This window comes from Podarcis gaigeae (assembly GCF_964106915.1).
Source record: "Podarcis gaigeae genome assembly, chromosome: 17".
In the NCBI taxonomy this organism is placed as follows: domain Eukaryota; kingdom Metazoa; phylum Chordata; class Lepidosauria; order Squamata; family Lacertidae; genus Podarcis; species Podarcis gaigeae.
In genome coordinates this window covers 22,848,489-22,864,746 of record NC_139694.1, presented here as the reverse complement: position 1 = coordinate 22,864,746, position 16,258 = coordinate 22,848,489, and the positions used below count along the sequence as shown (strand labels likewise).

Here is a 16,258-nt window from a genome sequence, read left to right as displayed (position 1 = left end):
AAGCCATCTCTCACTGCTTCTTGCTGGCAATCTCTCCTGACAGACCTTCAGGAGTAATGGCTTCCAAGCAAGGACAGCTATCAGAAGACAGCCTGGTCCTGATGTGGACAGCATGGGACCTTTTTAAAGCAAATCAAACAAGTTTGGCAGGCTTGGGGAATGGAAAACTCTGGCCCTTTCAATAAAGTTCAGTAAGGTAAGTTGGCAACCTTCTCCCAAAAATTCAGAAGAAATATATTTTTCTCTCCCAGTATATATATTTTTTGGGGAAGCTGAGTATCATTTTGCTATCAACCAACCAAAGTTTGAGAGCTAAAAAATATCTGCACAGCTCTAAAAATTACGTTTTGGGCTAATAGGTAAGAAAAGCCCTTCTCACTTTTATGAATGCAACCCTTATATAACCCAAAGGTTACGTTAGAATATTGTCCCAGTTACTTGAAAAAGTTGGGGAAATGACTTTCTTTTGAACCAGGAGCAGCCTTTTTCTGGCACTATCAAATCAGATAGAAGTTTAGAATTGCTTATTATTATTATTAATAATAATAATAATAATAATACCCTGCCCATCTGGCTGGGCTTCCCCAGCCACTCTGGGCGGCTCCCAATAGAATATTAAAAACATGATAAAACAGAAAGCATTAAAAACATTTTAAAAATTGGGCTCTGCACTTACGAACTCACACAGCCGTATAAAAACATAATAGGAACTATAACGACGTACCTCTCGGCTTATTGAAAGCATCAGTGAGATTAGGAAATGTTTGATTCAGGTATAAGATGATACTAAGAAATCAAAAGAGACACATCTCTTATTTTTTTAGATTCTGTTAACATTTATGTAGATGCGGGAAATTTATTCCTTTGCCCCTCCCCCTTCCAAAGTATATTGAATTAATTAACATTATATCTCTGGCAATAGGCAAGAAATTCAGCTCTGGGAAACAGAAACCATGGTGCTTCATTGGAAACATATTGGTCACTGGAGGAACACAAAACCAAAGTCAATAGATCATTAAAAACAAACAGCCAAGGAAACAAATGCATATTAAAAGCTTACTTCCCTAGGCTGGTAATGCAGATCAGAAGTGTATCCAGTGCCAGATTTATGCATAAGCTAAACAAGCTGTAGCTTAGGGCCCCACTCCCTTGGGGGCCCCAAAAAAACTTAAATGAAAAAAATCTGGATGTACATTTCCCAAATATAAGATAAAAAACAAATAAAATAAAACCTACATACAGCAGCAGTGTTTTGTGTTGTGTAGGCTCCTATGATGTAAGTCATGGGCCCCGCCTGCTAGCCTGCTCCCTAAAATATCACTGGTTTGCTCATTTCTATATATAGGGTACCTACATTCTGCATGAACTCGTTATTTTTTTATGTGCAAATGGCTTTAGATACCTGTTAGGTCCATAAACTGAAGGGATGTGGGTGGTGCTGTGATCTAAACCACAGAGCCTAGGGCTTGCCAATCAGAAGGTCGGCGGTTCGAATCCCTGTGATGGGGTGAGCTCCCGTTGCTCGGTCCCTGCTCCTGCCCGCATAGCAGTTTGAAAGCACGCCAAAGTGCAAGTAGATAAATAGGTACCACTCCGGCAGGATGGTAAACGGCGTTTCCATGCACTGCTCTGGTTTGCCAGAAGCAGCTTAGTCCTGCTGGCCACTTGACTTGGAAGCTATCTGCGGACAAACGCCAGCTCCCTTGGCCAGTAGAGCAAGATGAGCGCCACAACCCCAGAGTCGTCTGCAACTGGACCTAATGGTCAGGAGTCCCTTTACCTTTAGGTCCATAAATTACCATATAGCATATATTCAACACAAAAAACAGTGACAATTTGTTGTTGACAAAGGACAGCTGGACATATAAAGGGTCCCATTACCTTCAGTAGCTTAGGGCTTCATCAGACCTAAATCCAGCCCTGAGTGTATCCCCACGCATATGTTGAGTTAAGACAAGGAAAGAAAAATGGGACTCTTCTGATTTTGCAGCTGCCGCACCATGGGACTGAGGTGCAGAAGAGAAGCAGTGCAGATACAATGGGGTGGACCTGCACTTTTAAGACGGGCCTGCTTTTCCAAGGCAACAATCCAATGCCAGCTAAATTCCACAGGGAGAGAGATCTTAATGGGCTTGAGTGAGGAGGAAATTAGACAGAAAGGTAATTTCAGAGCCTTTTTTAATACATGTCATGTGCCAAGGAACTGCTCGCCTCCCTGTCTTTGAGTTGGTTGTTTTTAGATGTTAAGAGAACTTCCAGACCGTCCTCGGTTTTGGGTCGGATTCAGCCACATCTGGCAAATTCAGGCTGCTCATTTAAAGGTGATTTCTCAAAGGAATGGACTTTTCACAACAAGGAGATTCATACCGGAAGGAGTGAGGCAACTCTTCTTCTTCTTCTTCTTCTTCTTCTTCTTCTTCTTCTTCTTCTTCTTCTTCTTCTTCTTCTTCTTCTTCTTCTTCCTCCTCTTCCTCCTCCTCCTCCTCCTCTTCTTCTTCTTCTTTAATTTTGTATACCTTTACCTGTAGATCTCAGGGTGGTTCATCACACTTGCTTGACATGACATCATCTAATCTTCCCACAAACGAATCAGGACAAATCCTCCTTGAATAGCCAGTGGCATGTCTTCTTTCTCCAAATTGGCATATATTATCTCTGCAAACAAACCAGACTGTCAATTTAAGCTTTTGTGTTTCTCTCTCAAGTGATGTTTCTATATTTTGAAACATTAACAATTCACAGGAAGTATTTTTTAAAATGTTGGTGTGTTCAAGGGGGCATTTCTTAATGAGAACCCATAGTAATATTTCTGAAATGGCATCTTTTGTATTGTGGGGTTAGGAGTGAGATGTATATTTATGACTGATATTGATTTTAAAGTATAAACCGAACATGGGTTTTTTGAGGGGGGAGGTTGCCTTAATTTTGATCTGAGCTGGAGAAGAATTTGGGGGCTTGTAAAGCTCGCTTTGAGGTGGGCTTCACAATCCCCTGAAACTAGGGCTTTTCCCAGCCGGAACTCAGTCCTGACACCTCTCAGGTGGGCACCATTGCCATTATAAGAGAACAAGGGAGGCGTCCGCGGTGGGTTCTGGCACCTCTTTTCCTAGAAAAATAGGAAATAATGATTCTCCAATGCTGAGAATGTTGTTGACACCTTTAGTGTGGACAAAGGTGGCTGTCTGAGGACAAATATGTATAGAACAAAGAAAAGGAGGAGGACTGAGGCAAAGGAGGAAACAAAGTACAGGAAGAATATGACTTAAGGAACCTTGAATTTGCTGTACAGAAAGGAATCTGTCCAGAGACCCAGAGCCAATCTCTGCTAAGAGCTAGCCTAAACAAACACTAGATCACATGGTAAAAATGTTCTTGATCTGAATGACTTCAGGACGTAGGTGGGGGAATCACATGGTTGAATGTATTCCCACATTACCAGCAAAATCCCTTCAAGATCCAGGGGGAAGAGATTTTCTTGCCTAAAAGAAAATCTCTCTAGCATTATAATGTGCAGGATTGTTTATTTATTTATATCCATTGAGGGTCTCCAAGTCATGTGGCCCACCACCTGCAGATCGAAGGGGTGCACTCTCAGTACAGCTACTGTTTTGGAATAGAAGATGCTCTTTTGCCCTGGTCTGTGGTACCCCATCCACTGGAATCACAAGCCTGCCGAAATACCCTCGTGTGACCTTGCAGACAGTGGAACCGGGGAATGCATTTTGCCAGGATAACGAGGTGAAGGGAGGATAATGCAGTCCTCACAAATTTCAACATGCAAATGAGGCCAGAGGGATGGGAAAGATTCGCGGAGCAGGTTGGATGCAGGGCGATGGTTTCTCTCTGTCTTTGTGGAGAAGCACCGCTTCGTAGCGACATATCCTAGCAATGTCTGGTTAGTGCTAGGTATATGATTTAATTGACAACAGACAGAAATCTAATCCTGACCTCTTCCCACCCCCACCGCCTGCTTTAAAAAAATAGTTCTCTGCAGTGAAGGTCTGTGAGGGTCAAAGGAGAGTTAAGGGGGTGATGGGAGCGAAATGATAGGTGCCATATGGTTTTCAAATGTGAAACAGATTGGAGGTGAAACATCAGCAGGAATGCCACATGCTAAGCCCTATTTGCATAGCAATTTGTTGACCACCACTGCAAGGCTTGTCTGGACCACGGACACTTTTCTGGCTTGCCACTATGATGCATCGGAGAATGCGATATCACAACTCAGAAGAAGAAAATCAAATATACACAATCAGTTAAAACTGGTGGCGCTGTCCCTTCTCTGGCATATTTTGTTGTTGTTTAGTCATGTCCGACTCTTCGTGACCCCCAGGACCAGAGCACGCCAGGCACTCCTGTCTTCCACGTCCTCCTGCAGCTTGGTCAAACTCACGCTGGTAGCTTCAAGAACACTGTCCAACCATCTCGTTCTCTGTCATCCCCTTCTCCTTGTGCCCTCCATGTTTCCCAACATTAGGGTCTTTTCCAGGGAGTCTTCTCTTCTCATGAGGTGGCCAAAGTATTGGAGCCTCAGCTTCATGATCTGTCCTTCCAGTGAGCGCTCAGGGCTGATTTCCTTCAGAATGGAGAGGTTTGATCTTCTTGCAGTCCATGGGACTCTTAAGAGTGTCCTCCAGCACCATAATTCAAAAGCATCAATTCTTCGGCGATCAGCTTTTTTTATGGTCCAGCTCTCACTTCCATACATCACTACTGGGAAAACCATAGCTTTAACTATACAGACCTTTGTCAGCAAGGTGATGTCTCTGCTTTTTAAGATGCTGTCTAGGTTTGCCATTGCTTTTCTCCCAAGGAGCAGGCGTCTTTTAATTTCATGACTGCTGTCACCATCTGCAGTGATCATGGAGCCCAAGAAAGTAAAATCTTCCCCTTCTATTTGCCAGGAGGTGATGGGACCAGTGGCCACGATCTTAGTTTTTTTGATGTTGAGCTTCAGATCATATTTTGTGCTCTCCTCTTTCACCCTCATTAAGTGGTTCTTTAATTACTCCTCACTTTCTGCCATCAGAGTTGTCTCATCTGCATATCTGAGGTTGTTGATCTTTCTTCTGGCAAACTTAATTCCGGCTTGGAATTCATCCAGTCCAGCCTTTTGCATGATGAATTCTGCATATAAGTTAAATAAGCAGGGAGACAATATACTTCACTATAAACATCGAGGACTGTTGGCTCTGCTTACAGTTCCCCACAAAATGCCCACTGTAGTTGTTGACCAAGGGAAAACCAGAAAAGAGAAAATAAAACCAATTAAGTCAGGGGCAAATGTTTTTAATAGGTTGATCCTCTGTATTGTAGAAAGCTGAATTGACACAAAGGAGGTTTATCCAGAACTCATTATAGGTGCTTATTCACGTTAATGAAGGATGGCCAAGAACTTAACATTTTAGAACACAAACTTAAGCATGTCTACTCAGAAGTAACGTGAGATTTTCTCCTAGGCGAGTGCATGTAGATTTGTGAGATTTGTAGTATGGAAGCCACCAATCAAAGAGTATGAAATGTGAACATTATATTTCTAGGGAGATTGGAGCCAGCAGAACTTAGAGCAAGTGAAGAGCAACAGCCACAAAAACCTGTAGATATTGCAGGCAGGATGGAGGTTGTAGCTCTCAAACATCCTCTGGGACCAAGCCAACCTTTCATGACTGAAAAAGTGTCTGCTTGCCTGCTTTTTTTCTTTACAGGCTGGAGTAGCAATGAACAAAGGACTGGCCTGTTCCCAATCATGATAGAAGCCAGCCCTGGATGCATGAACCTTTTCAACTATTGTAGGAATACGAACCCCTGTCTCTCTTTTCCCCGTCCCCTAGATAAACATTTTATCCAGCAGTACCAATTATGCACCCCAGAAATGCTTCTTTCAAAGAAACGCCCATTGTTTGGTGAGTTTGCCTTCCTACCCAGATCTTTCCATTGCTCCCTTGTCCCTCGTTGCTTGTTATTCCCCCCTCTTTCTCCCCCCTTCCCCCCTCTCTCGAAGCTTTGAAACATGTTGTTTCCAGATGTAGGCCCCAAGTGCCCTGTCAAGAGCTTCCTGTCCTGTTGAGTTCAGAGCGGATGGAATTACACAAGACTTGGCTGAAAGAATCCAATGCTCCATCTCCTTAATTAAACCCTGGGATTGTACAGAGGCTGCCCTATTCCTGGCAAGGACCCTCGCGCACCCCCACCCCACAGCGTAGTAAACTAGCGGCTCATTAAAACCATGACATCCCCGCTGACGAGGTGTTCGAAACAAACATTTTCCCCTCAACAAATATACGGGCGACCTCCCCAATTAACTCTGCTGCCTTCTCAGAGCAGCCATTGAGGGCGGCTCACTGTTTGCACACTTGCTGAGTCAATGGGGCTTTCTTGTATGGCAGGACCCTAAGTTAGAGAATAATAATAATAATAATAATAATAATAATAATAATAATAATTTATTACTTATACCTCGCCTGTCTGGCCAGGCCTCCCCAGCCACTCTGGGCGGCTCCCAACAGAATATTAAAAACACAATAAAACAACAAATGTTAAAAACCTCTGGAAACGGCTGCCTTCAGATGCCCTCTAAAAGTCAGGTAGTTGTTTATCTCCTTGACATCTGATAGGGGGGGCGTTCCACAGGGAACCACTCGGGCACCACTACTGAGAAGGCTCTCTGCCTGGTTCCATGTAACCTCACTTCTCACTGTGAGGGAACCAGCAGAAGACCCTGGAAGGAGGACCTCAGTGTCTGAGCTGAACAGTGGGGGTGGAGATGCTCCTTCAGGTATACTGGGCCACGGCCATTTAGGGCTTTAAAGGTCAGCACCAAGACTTTGAATTGTGCTCAGAAACGTACTGGGAGCCAATGTAGGTCTTTCAAGACTGGTGTTATGTGGTCTCGGCGGTCACTCCTAGTCACCAGTCTAGCTGCCGCATTCTGGATTAGTTGTAGTTTCTGTTTCACCTTCAAAGGTAGCTCCACATAGAGTGTGTTGCAGTAGTCCAAGCGGGAGATAACCAGAGCATGTACCACTCTGGGAAGACAGTCTTCTTTTTTTTTTTTTTATAATAATTTTTTATTGTTTTTACAAAACAAAAAAAAGCAGGGAACAAGGGTATAGGAAAAACAAACAAATCACAAACAAATACATAAAACATGACTTCCCCATACCTCCCCTTCTCTGCATCATTATTTTATAATGTGTCAGCAACCCTTCAGTCAATTTCTCTATATATTCTCATTAAGTTTCCCCCTTTAATTTACGATTTACAGCTGTAGTTCTTTGTTTCTAGCCTCTCGACATCTTAACCGTCCGATATTTTACAATAGTTCTTAAGGTATACTTTAAATTTTCTCCAATCTTCCTCCACCGCCTCCTTCCTCTGGTCACGGATTCTGCCGGTCATCTCTGCCAATCCCATATATTCGATCACCTTCATCTGCCATTCCTCCAGAGTGGGTAGTTCTTGCATCTTCCAATACTTTGCTAAAAGAATTCTTGCTGCCGTGGTTGCATACATAAAAAAAGTCTTATCCTTCTTCGGTACCAATTGGCCCACCATGCCCAGAAGAAAAGCCTCTGGTTTCTTTGAAAACGTCCATTTAAGGACTTTCTTAATTTCGTTATAGATCATTTCCCAGTAGGCCTTAATTTTTGGGCAGGTCCACCAAAGGTGATAGAAGGTTCCTTCAGCTTCCTTACATTTCCAACATTTGTTATTGGGCAAATGATAGATCTTAGCAAGCTTGACTGGAGTCATGTACCACCTGTAAATCATTTTCATAATATTTTCTTTCAAAGCAGTACATGCTGTGAATTTCAAACCGGTGGTCCATAACTGTTCCCAGTCAGCAAACATAATGTCATGACCAACATCTTGTGCCCATTTAATCATAGCTGATTTTACCGTTTCATCCTGTACATTCCATTTCAGCAGCAGGTTATACATTCTGGATAAGTTTTTTGTATTGGGTTCTAACAGTTCCGTTTCTAGCTTTGACTTTTCACTCTGGAATCCTACTTTCCTGTCTCTGGGAAGACAGTCTTCGGGCAGGTAGGGTCTCAGCCTGTGTACCAGATGGAGCTGATAAACAGCTGCTCTGGACACAGATTTGACCTGTGCCTCCATGGACAGCTGTGAGTCCAAAATGACTCCCAGGCTGCGCAACTGGTCCTTCAGGGGCACAGTTACCCCATTCAGGACCAGAGAGTCCCACACACCTGCCCGCCCCCTGTCCCCCCAAAACAATACTTCTGCCTGGTCAGGATTCAACCTCAATCTGTTGGCTACTATCCATCCTCCAACCACCTCCAGAATAATAGGAGGTTTGATAGGCCCTGTGTTGTTGTGCCTTCTTCACAAGACAGCAATATCTCTCTGGGTAACCAAAGTAGATTCGGACAGCATTTCCCTCCAGGGACGTTCCTAGGTTATTGCCTGGGGCACAAACCCATGTGGCGGAAAGATGCCTAAAATTTGCACGTGCTGGTTTACACGTATAGAGATGCTTATGGGAATTTAAGACTGTGTGTGACAGGGGTGATGCCGCCCACCCTATAAACAAGATTTGGAAAAGCGTGTTAAGTTTTCCAAAGTGGGGGGCGGGGCGGGGGGAGAGACAGATGCAGATGACCTGGGCCCCTCTGAGCCATCGCCTAACAACACCCCTGATTTCTCATGCTGAATACCTTTTGGTATTTGTGGCCAAAATTAAGCATTTGTGTGTCGGTCAGAACTCAAGCCATATATAGTGTTGCAAAAGTTGGGTACCTCCCAGTGCCCCTAAAATTGGGTGGGTGGTGGTGGTGGTCAGGAGAACCCCCAGAACTTTGGGGAGAATGGGGGACTATCATTCTGTCTGGTTTCATAATCCCTCAGGTGTTGGTGAGGGATCCCCAAACCCTCTACCCCAGAAAAGTGGGGTGCTTAAATTGCCCGTAGACTATAATAGAGCAAAGCCACATCACTGGGATGTTTTGGCAACTTAAACCCTCTGAGCTCTAGGAAATGGATGTGGGCAGTAAGGTCCTTTTGCCCTGGCAGCCTGGTCCCCTATTGAAAGCAGCAGGTAGCAAAAATAACATGAAACGAAAAAAAATAAGCAGAAACAAATGAGTAATGAACTAAATGTGATTTTACCAAATGAGTAACGAAGCCATTTCCCCCTTTGATATTGAAAATGAATGGAGCAACAAACACATGCTGAGGACCAGCTGGGAAGTGGGGGGGGGGGAGAGACTATTCCTCTGAGCCACATACCGTACCAGTTTCTCCTGGGATCTGCAGCTGTGCATGTGTGAGAATAGGTTGCCCCTTTGATTTTTAAATGTTTTGAGAGCTGCTTTTCAGCCCCTGTTAAAGGCCAGAAGGTGAGATAATAATTCACTAAATAAATAAATAGAGTGGGCTTCACTTAAGGCGTCCCATAAGCGGAAGCCCTGTGCAAAGTTTTGTGCTTGCACAATGAGGATTCTCACTTTGGCAGTGTCCCCAAAATTGACTCAGTGGTGGTGGTCAAGAGAACCCCCAAAACAGCATATTGGGGGGAGGATGGGGGGGCAGCATTCTGTCTGGCAAGCTGAAATCCTTGCGCTGACGGAACTTAGTGTGACATTGAATTCCTTCCATAATCTCCCCATTTCTGCCTTTTAATAGAAACCCGCTAAAGCGTTTACACAGCTTCTACAATATGTATGTCCAGGCTTTGACTTGAATTCAGTTGTGAAGGAGAGAAAGTTTCTGATTTAGAGAGCAGCCATTGGGAATGTTTATCAATGCGTGTCTTTGTGAGTATAATATTATATAGAGGACTTTATCGAGAAGCCAGATGTGTTGCCTTTGAAAATGACAACCAAGAACTGATTTCGGTGATCTAAGAAGCAGTCCTTGGTTTTTATTATTTTCAAATCTTTGTGTGTTGTGGCTGCTTCTAGTTTAATTAAAGGTTTTTCATGAGATACCTCTAGAATTTTATGAGATAGCTCTAGAATTTTTATTATAATACATTCTAAGTTTTTAAACTTTATTGTGTGTGGTTGAGCACATTAGATAAGTAGAAAAATATTAGATAATTATCTTTTAAATGCATTGGGCGCATTGTATAAACCTCTTTCGTGCCCAGTAAATGTGGGATGCCTTTGCCTGGTGGCACTCTGGTCCACAAATTGTAGCAAAATACTGGGCAAGGTTTTGCCCAGTATCTTCTCTGTGTGATGGGCTCATGGGAAAAAGCTGTCCCATGAGCCCTTGCAAAGGGGAGGTGAAAACCTATATAAGGCTGCTTCCCCTAGAACTCATGGCTATTTTGCTTGAGAGCTTCCTGCCTTCCCACCCACAGGATTGAGGCTTCACTGAGCAATTTTGGGTCGCTGGTTGACCTCATTGGGTCGTCGTCCCCCCCGCCTTTCCCTCAGTGAAATTATGGCCTTCCTTTGTTAGGCAAATGACGTTTGTACAAGGGTGAAAATGGTATTGGGCAGGATCAACATAGTATGGGGGGCCCCATAAGGGACCCGAGAGAAGGATTGACCACAGCACCCCCAGGCTTGAGGTATCGGCCTGGTAGGAATCTGCACCCGGGTCGCCCAGTGAGAGCTTGCTTGGCTTGCACCACGGCAACGTTCAACCTTGGTTGACTCCCATCTCACAAGCTTGAAGCAGTCCAAACCCAGTGGATCCATTCCATCAACATGGGGCTTCTGGAATGATCAACTGATCCTGGCTCCAATGCCATGCCAACCCTTGCCCTGCCCACTGCTGTTGTCAATGAAGATTCGGCCTGATTTTACTCTATCACTGTTATACAGTCTGCTTATTTTGCTGCTCTCATGGGTCACATAATGTGTCTGCCTGGGCAAATAAAGATCCCGTCTCTTTGGGGGCTCTTATGAGATCTGTTTCTTTCCCTTTTTGCATGCCAGAAATGGCTTAAGCTAGCTGTTTTTGTTATTTTGCAGCTGATATTTGTATTTTAATATTTTATTAATACTGTAAGTAACTTATCTAGAGATCAATGTAGTTGATGGTGACATATGACTGTCGTAAATAAATCAATATAGCCACATGTGATGGGGACTGATGGGAAAGGAAGTGATCCCTAAAGCACGAAGGCCTTGATCCATTTAGGATTCTGTGCTGCTATGACCTGTTTTGCAACATAGCAACTTCAAAAGTTGCCTTTGATTATTTTTTGTGCAGACATCTACTCTCCATACAGAAGGAAATGTACTGAATGTTCCTCCACGATTATTGTTCCACTAGGAAATCATTCACAGTAATACCTGCAAGCAGAGTAATTACTATTTACAAAGATCTGATAAAGATGCACCGGTCTTATATTTTCCATTAGTACTGGACTATAGTAATTTCCTGTCTTTTTATAGTGGAGGCACTTGGGATTCCAACTCATTCTCAGAACTCTAAAACCATGAGCGGTGAAGAGGAAAAACACCCTTTTTTCTAGGATAGATGGTGGCTCACACTTCATCACAGGAAATTCCAGGGCAATGGAGGCAGACCATTATAAAGCTTGGCTACCCGGTCCCAAAATTCTAGACTCAGCAGTGCCCTGGAAAATGCTGGGAAATAACTGGGGAATACCAGTTAATCCTGAAGTCCCACGTGCGTGGGGAAGTACAAAGAAGAAATGGCTGCCTGCCTGCCTGCATTCAAGTAACCATGCAGGGCTTGACTCACTCTTCAGCCAAAACAGCCCCCAGCTGAGTGGAAAACACAGATCTATGCAGCAAGGCACGGGAAATATAGATTGTTAGACCTTTAACGTTCCAGTGTTAAGGGCTTAAAACGCTGCTTCTCCTGCCTTTACTCCTCTCAAATAGATCACAAACTTAAGTAAGTTTAAATGGTTTACTTACAGTAGCCATAGGCATCTCACTCATGTATCGTTCAATGCTTACAGCAGAAACAACGCAGGCAAGGTACTCTTGGTTACAAAATACAGAGGTTGGTCTCAGACACGTGGTCTGAGTCTGAGGTCCCAGCCGTGTGCTCAGCTTACACGTTTCAAAGCGGGGGGGGAGAGATGAGAGAGGAACCGGAAACAAACAATACTTCCTCCCTAAAGGTAAAGCTCCTGCCAACCTAGCAGTTCGAAAGCACGTCAAAGTGCAAGTAGATAAATAGGTACTGCTCTGGCGGGAAAGTAAACAGCGTTTCCATGCGCTGCTCTGGTTTGCCAGAAGTGGCTTAGTCATGCTGGCCACATAACCCGGAAGCTGTATGCCGGCTCCCTCGGCCTATAAAGCGAGATGAGCGCCGCAACCTCAGAGTCGGTCACGACTGGACCTAACGGTCAGGGGTCCCTTTACCTTTAAAGGTAAGGTGCCTAGCTGCGCTTTCTTTAACAATTTACAGCTCTGTGGTCCTTAAACCCTTTCTTATCGGCAAACACAGTTGTGTTTGACGGCATGAAATCTCCCACAGAAAGGGGAGGTGAAAGCCGTCAACAAAATCAATCCTAAGGGATGGGATGAGAATGATCTTACATAGAAGACTGAACAGGAGTGAATGAAGTGGCAGATCTTCCTTTCTGCCACCCGTTTCTCACTCAGTGGCTCCTAGATGAAAGATGCCCACAAGGCTGCCATTTTAGCAATCCTTGTGTTATTAGTAACCAACGTCCTACCGGCAGGAATTGGCTATGAATTATCCACAAATAAGCTTAAATGTGACTGAACACCATTGTTTGTTTCTTTTGATGATGGGAGAATTCTGTGAAAACAAAGAGATCAGAAGACAGGACTGAATTGCAATTTCCAAACTGGTTGATTTCCGTTCAAATGGGAAGTAAAAATCCCACTGTCCCGAGGGGAACAAGATCTAAAAAGCAAAAGGTTCAGAGTTACCTCCTTTTGTGATGGTTTTGAGCTTTCCCACAGGTAGTGATTACCAGTGACTCAGTAGACAGAGGCCTCCGGTCTGAATTCTTTATTACATGTTACTCAAGCAGTCCAAACAAACTCATCAGTTCTGGTAATATTACCTCTTCTGAAGAGCTAAGCTTTTGGAATCATGCAAATTGAGGCTTTTAAGAGAGAGATCAACAGACCCTTGCTTCTGAGTGGGATTTCTTCTTTCAGAATGCCGTTTTTATTCATTAATTTCCAACTACATTCACATATTATAGGGATCAGAGGGGGGAGACATCTGAGTACACATAATATCCAAGTAATTGAAGAAGCAAATGGTTCCACCCATCTTTAAAATAGAGCATATATTGTCACATGTATAAGAACCTTCAAGACAAGTTTTCTCTTTATTTCTTGGGAAATGAGGTATTTGAAGTAAAACTTATTTTAGACGGAAAGGAAGGGTATCAATATGTGTTTGCATCAATAGGAAATAGCAAAGGAGTGTCATAGGGCTTCTTTATGCTGATGACAATGTAGTGTGTGCACACTTGGAGGATGACCTCCAGAGCATCCTAAATATCTTCAAAGAAGCTTACGGAAAGCTTGGCCTATTGCTCAGTATCCAAAAAACCAATGTGCTGCATCAACAAACACAAAACAACCTCTTTGCAGCGCCACAAATCCAACTTAATGGTGTAATGTTGGAAAATGTTGATAATTGTTCCTATCTAGGTAGTTATCTTTCCACAAGGGCCAACAATGATGCCGAAATCCAGCAATGCCTGAGCTCTGCGAGTGCAGCTTTCTCCCAATTGAAGTGCAGAGTGTTTGAGGACTGGGACATTTGCAGGGAAACCAAAATGCTTGCTTACAAAGCTGTTGTACTATTAATTTTACTGTGTACTTGTGAAACATGGACCACTTATAAACTCCATCTCCAACTCCTTGAAAGATTTCATCAACGGTGTTTCTGAAAATTTTTACATATCACTTGGGAAGACAGGCGAACTAATGTCAGTGTACCGGAAGAAGCAAAGATCACCAGTGTCAAAGCAATGATTCTTCAACATCAACTTTACTGGACTGCTCATGTTGTTCAGATGTCTGATTATCATATTCCAAAGCAACTTAACTTAAGGATGGAAAGTGTAATGCCGGTGGACAACAAAAGAGGTTAAAAGACACTCTCAAGGCAAATCTTTAAAAAGGTAGTGTAAACATCAACAACTGGGAAACACTGGCCTGTGAGCGCTCCAGTTGGAGAACAGCCTTTACCAAAGGTGTCATGGGTTTTGAAGACGCTCGAACTCAGGTCGAAAGAGAGAAACGTGCTAAGAGGAAGTCACGATTGGCAAACCCTCAACGTGATCCACTCCTGTTTGGAGACCTATGTCCCCACTGTGGAAGGACAGTGTGGATCCAGAATTGGCCTCCACAGTCACTTACAGATTCACTGTTAAAACTGTGTTCATGGAAGACAATCTTCCTCGACTATGAATGATTGCCAAAGAAGAAGAAGAAGAAGAAGAAGAACCCAAGAGGTTAGCACTCATGATTTTGGTGCAACTCTAGCAGGGACTTGGAATGAACAGCAAGAGCTTACACTTTGAACATACTCAAACCCCACAATATTCTGTTACTTCTTTCCTCTGGTTCAGTGTAATGTACTTCTGGTTGTAAAGGTAGAACAGTGAACCAGGAGTTTCCTGCACAGACATTCCCTTAGACAAGATTTATAGGGTCTGGTTTTCCTGCTTTCAATCATTCATTTCCTTTCTAAAGGGTCCATTCCCCTTCCTAGTCAGTTGCTTAAATTAGGGCCAGTTTGTGCCCTAATATAACACTACTTTTCTCCTCTTGTCTGTGACCTGAGTGTTTCAGTGCTGTTTTCTTTCCTGAGTCAGGAAGAAAGGGGCAGCTGGTTGCTGCCTTCCACTCATCGCTGTTATTTAACATCCAGTATGTTTGCTTTCCTTCCACAGCTGCAGTTCTGTTCTGCCTGCATTCAGTCTCTGACACCTTTGCTGGGAGCCAAATCCTGCTCATTTGCATGTGGGCAGCTCCATCAAGCTTTGAGATTTCCCAGGCATCCACAGAATTTCTCGGTGTCCCTCCACCATAATTTCTCTTGTTGGGCAGCCTCATTCCATGAGCACATATTATTGGCACCCTCAGTTGAAAACAAACAAACTTTGCTGCAGAAAGATTAGCCATTTCATTTTAGGACCATACGTTTGGTTGAGATGAAACCACAAGGTCAATTTATCAGGATTATCCTGGCTTCAGCTAACCTCACATTGCACCAGTTGTGCAATGCTGGCTTTGTGCTGGTTCACAGCACACATGTATGTGCTCACAGTGGTGCTAAATGGATCGTCCGTGCCATAGATTCATGTTCCCAGGGTTGGCCTTGGATAGACAAAAGTGGTCATAGATGCAGGTAAAGTGCCCCTTTGCCATTTGACCAACTTTTAAATACCTTTGTTTTTATTGCATTTGTAGCCCATTTTACAGCTTAGATGCATGATCCCAACCCCCCGTCATATAAGACAGTAAATTTGAATCAATGGATTTGTTAATAACCATTCACATATGTGCTGTTTAATGGATAAGAACATATGTTTTGAATTTTCTCATGGAGAAAAAGAAATGAACATAAACGTGAACATAATGCTGGCCTCTCAGATCAGTCTTGCCAGTTTTGAAGTGAAGATGCAGTAGTGGTTTCAACTACTTAGTTGAATCACTAGCTAATAATAATAATAATAATAATAATAATAATAATATTTGTAGGCCGCCCATCTATCTGGGTTCCCCCAGCCACTCTGGGCGGCTCCCAACAGAATATTAAAAACATGATAGATGCAGACAACGACCGTCATCAAATGAAATACGGTTGCCTGATGTTTAGACCTGGAGCTGTTGCACTGAGAAAAGACAGCTGGAGAGGCCTCTTTCCTACCCTTCTCCTGTGTCTTCCTCATCCAAGCTCCAGAAGAAAGGCAAGAACCTTTAGAACAAGGAAGGAATGACTTTTGAAAACAATGGCATACATGGAACTGGCAAGATTAACAGCAAAGATTGGAGACAAAAGTGACGAAACATTCCTTGAGGACTGGAAACCTTTAATCAAGTACTGTATTTTTTGCTCCATAAGACGCACTTTTTCCTCCTAAAAAATAAGGGGAAACGTCTGTGCGTCTTATGGAGCGAATGCGTGGTCCTTGGAGCCAAATTGCCCGGGGGCAAAAAGCAGATTGTGCTTTTTTTTTTTTAAGAGGGAAGGGGGTGTTGAAATGAAGCTGCTGAGCAGCTGATCTGCAAGCGATTGGGAGGGAGATAAGGGACACTAGAGAAGGGGAGGTAAAAGCACATGGATCCTCAGGATTTTTGCA

The 16,258-nt window shown here is 43.5% G+C and overlaps 1 long non-coding RNA gene across 2 annotated transcripts in view; it reads left to right on the top strand.

Annotated features, from left to right (window-relative positions):
* The window catches only part of LOC310835256, a 31,426-nt gene extending 19,410 nt beyond the window's left edge, over positions 1–12,016 (top strand). Inside the window, exons 4-9 of one of the 2 annotated variants that reach the window (XR_014559461.1) lie at positions 44–196; positions 1,991–2,160; positions 5,541–5,596; positions 5,706–5,903; positions 9,649–9,779; positions 11,376–12,016. This is a non-coding gene — a long non-coding RNA (uncharacterized lncRNA). Of the gene's footprint in view, positions 1–43; positions 197–1,990; positions 2,161–5,540; positions 5,597–5,705; positions 5,904–9,648; positions 9,953–11,375 lie in introns of those variants that run through there. The other variant, XR_014559462.1, reaches the window with a different exon arrangement.
* Positions 12,017–16,258: the final 4,242 nt, after the last annotated feature.